This window comes from Danio aesculapii, chromosome 12 (assembly GCF_903798145.1).
Source record: "Danio aesculapii chromosome 12, fDanAes4.1, whole genome shotgun sequence".
NCBI classification, from domain to species: domain Eukaryota; kingdom Metazoa; phylum Chordata; class Actinopteri; order Cypriniformes; family Danionidae; genus Danio; species Danio aesculapii.
In genome coordinates, this window is record NC_079446.1 from 36,836,310 (window position 1) to 36,840,608 (window position 4,299).

General features: G+C 37.6%; 1 protein-coding gene across 13 annotated transcripts in view; it reads right to left on the reverse strand.

Annotated features, from left to right (window-relative positions):
• Nucleotides 1-1,826: 1,826 nt before the first annotated feature.
• The window catches only part of camk2g1 (calcium/calmodulin-dependent protein kinase (CaM kinase) II gamma 1), a 164,185-nt gene continuing 161,712 nt past the window's right edge, over nt 1,827-4,299 (reverse strand). For all 13 annotated transcript variants that reach the window (XM_056469135.1, XM_056469148.1, XM_056469144.1 and 10 more), the window contains one exon: nt 1,827-4,299. This exon is cut by the window's right edge and continues 160 nt beyond it. The gene's annotated coding sequence lies outside the window, so the exon portion shown is untranslated.

Genomic DNA, 4,299 nt, shown 5'->3' on the forward strand with positions numbered 1-4,299 from the left:
GTCTTTGTGTCTTCCACTGTAGGCTACATCTATTATGCTTAAGCTGAGTCCACCGTTGTCTCTGTGGCAAAACATGATAACCATCATCTCTGTCTGATCTTCTTTTTTTCGTTCATTCATTTTTGTTTCAGCTTTAGTTTTACTAGTTTATAAAATGAAAAGATCTGTTCTAATAGAAAATATATTAGAACAAATATTTGATTTCATCTGTTTATATTTACATCTTTAAGTTTGACCAGTTCTACTGTTTTAAAAGCACTTGATGGTAAATGTTGATTTTCCTTTTCATTCATTTATTCATTTTCTTTTCAGCTTAGTCCCTTTATTAATCAGGGGTCGTCACAGCGGAATAAACTGCCAACTTTTCCAGATTTTGTTTTACACAGCAGACAGCTGCAACCCATCACTGGGAAACACCCATACACCCTCTTCAGAAACATGGACAATTTAGCTTGCCCAATTCACCTCTAGTGCATGTCTTTGGACTTGTGGGGGAAACTGGAGCACCCGAAGGAAACCCACACAAACACGGGGAGAACATGCGCAAAAAAATGCCAACTGACCCAGCCGAGGCTCGAACCAGCGACCTTTCTTGCTGTGAGGTGACAGCGCTAATCCACTGTGTCACCATGCCACCTTATTTTCCTTTTTTACAAGTTAAATTACAAATGTTATAAAAGTTTATTGTTAGGGGAAAAATACTATTTTAACTATGAGAAATATACTTGGTAAAACATTTTACTTAAACTGAGAAAATCAAAACTAAAGTTAGATTAGAGGCTGATATCTCATCAAATACCAAGAACAACAGAAATTGAAGACTTTTACCAGATCAATTTGAACTTAATTATGACTGTAATAAATAATGTGTGCTTTCTGTACCATTCCAATAAACAAAATCAATCTTTTTGGTCAAAATTAACCAAACAGCAGAAGAGGATTAGTCTTTGTTTTGTTTTCATTTTATATATCATTCAAAATATTTCAGCAAATTAGATAAAATGGTAGATAGATAGATAGATAGATAGATAGATAGATAGATAGATAGATAGATAGATAGATAGATAGATAGATAGATAGATAGATAGATAGATAGATAGATAGATAGATAGAACGATAGAACGATAGATAGAACGATAGAACGATAGATAGAACGATAGATAGAACGATAGATAGATAGAACGATAGATAGATAGAACGATAGATAGATAGATAGAACGATAGATAGATAGATAGAACGATAGATAGATAGATAGATAGATAGATAGATAGATAGATAGATAGATAGATAGATAGATAGATAGATAGATAGATAGATAGATAGATAGATAGATAGATAGATAGATGGATAGAATGACAGACAGAACGACCGACAGACAGAGACAGAACGACCGACAGACAGACCGACAGAACAACCGACAGACAGACAGACAGACAGAATGACAGAACGACAGACAGACAGACAGAACCACAGACAGACAGAACCACAGACAGACAGTCAGACAATGACAGAACGACAGACAGTCAGACAGACAGACAGACAGAATGACAGAACGACAGATAGACAGAACGACAGACAGACAGACAGACAGACAGACAGAACCACAGACAGACAGAACCACAGACAGACAGTCAGACAATGACAGAACGACAGACAGTCAGACAGACAGACAGACAGAATGACAGAACGACAGATAGACAGAACGACAGATAGACAGAACGACAGACAGACAGACAGACAGACAGACAGACAGATAGATAGTTGCCATCAAAACATAAGATAAATGTTGATTTGACCTTGACAGCAGCACCAATAACACACAGAATCAGCTGCAGAAATGCTCTCTTTATTAAATACTTTCCAGATCAATTTTCAAGAATAACAAAGCTATGATGAAGACCTACTAACATTCAGACAAACACTTGATAGTTGTCATTTCATGATTTTATTAAATGTATGATCATGCAAAAATCCAGCATCCATGTTTAAACTCCGAGTATATACGAAGCCCAATAGTATACCATTACAATGCAATAGAATTACTTAGAATGAGGGGAGCATACCAAGCAGAGGCTTTTGTTTTATAGATATATTTTTTCACTATTTTCTACTTTTTTTTGTTTCTTTTTAATATGGTACATCACTTATAATTCCCAATGGAGTGACTTTCATGTCGAGATGCAAATACTATGAGAAAAATTTTTCCCTTTTTTTTATTAAGTAAACACAGACAGTGGAAGAAGAAAAAAAACAATTTACCAAGAAAATACACATGCATATTCGCCAGCTTAGTTAAAGTATGTGTTTGACTTCTCCTGTCATTGGACGGGTGGGCCAGAAGACTCATCATACATCAGCCTGTCTGGCCCAGGATTCAGACCAAGCTTTCAGGGGTTGAATTTTTTTAAATTTCGCTAAACCTACAAGAGACTCCTCATAGCCACTTAAATCCTTTTCGTTTTCATGGAGCTGAAGATGTCGACCGTGTACAGAAAAAAGGAACTTTTGGATGGGTTCAAAATCAAAATAACAACGTCTAGTTTGGCCAGGCAAGGCAGCAGTTCCCCATAGCACAAACAAAAGGAATAAATTGAAATAAAAAAATAAGCGCGAGACACAAGAACGGACTTCATCACATATAATCTGACGGCATCACTACTTAAAGGACGTTGTGGTTAAGGTGATAAATGCGCACACACGTGTGAGAGGTCCTGATATGTCATGAAGCCCAGCACACACTGAGGGTGTGCGAACACTACATGTATTTACAGACCGATACAAAAAGACTGATGTGTTTTCAAGGAGACGGGGTGAACTTTTTTTTCCACACATAATATATTGCCTCAAATGTACCTATACTAAACCCTATCTAACGACAAAACCATAGCAGTGATGAAAAGCATTCGTGCGGAACTACAGACCAACTCAAAAATCAAACCCTTCAAGTAACGCTAACGTTAAAAGTTTAAATAGTCAGTGCCGTAAAACCTGTAATAGAGTTTGTGGTGAAATGAAACGAACCGCTGTCGATTTGACTCGTACAAACATTAAAACAACGCAACTGTTTGACGTGCCCCACCCGCTCCTTGTGATTGGATGAACCGAACGACATGTATTTACACATACACCCTCGTCATCGACATGAACCACGACTACGACAACACTGACGACAGGGTGAGTTAGACACACACGTCCAACATTAATAAAACAACTCAGTACTTATACAGTGCAGATGTGTGTGTGAGAAAAGATGGCGACGTTTAAAAGGAGACTTAATCACAACATACTGGAACTACTAAAGCTATTTTTATTGTAAAAATGACTAGTTCAGGTCTGAAGATTACTTAATGTCTGACTATCATAGTGCATCCTGTCTGTGTGCGTGTGTGACGCTAATGAAACACTAAGGACGGATCTACTGGTCGGTGTTCAGTTATCTGCTGTTCACTTTGGATTTCGTCATATTTAATCTACACAGGGGGACTTGATTTCTAGAAGATCCCATCACACACATACCCACACAAATACACAGAGTGTGTGTGGGGTCAGGAACAACACCTCTCCCTTAACCTGGATTTATATATCCTTTAAATATCTCTGAATATCTTTATTACACGTTTAATTCGATTAACTTAAAAATAAAATAGTTCTAAAAATTCAAACTGAACACAAAATACTTGTGTTACGTCAGTCCAAGACAAAAAAAAAAGGAAAAATGAAGAGTTCCACGTTAACACAAGAGATTACTAAAAACCTGGGCCACACAAAACGTCTCTCTCGGACCCGGGTTTACTTAAAAAGCCAACACCAAACAAAAACACTCCTTAAAAAGACTAAAAACTACACTTTGGTTCTTTTTTTTCTGATATGAAGAACAACTGAACATTTCCAAAGCCTCGCTCTCGGATTAGACAACACCTTCCCTAAAGTTATTAATTATATGGTTTTGTGTCCAAAAATCGGCAAAGTCTACAAGAAGGACTGTGATGACTAACCTGTAAACTTCAGCAGTTTTTGGGCGCTATGCCATTTTACGTTAAGCCCCCCGCCCACCCCAGTTTACTTACATAAATGTATTTCAAACTTGATTGTAGCTTCTGGTTCAGCTAGTGACTTTTACAATATACAGTATATTTATGAATTCATAGATCAGTACTTACAACACCTTCTGAACATCTTTAACGGGCAAAAAAATATGGTTCCGTGGGAAAAAGACAAAACAGCACCGCCATGTGGGCGTCAGATACATGCACCGTCCCTTCGGCAGGGCCACAGCCGCGGCCAGCTCCCGTTGGTCA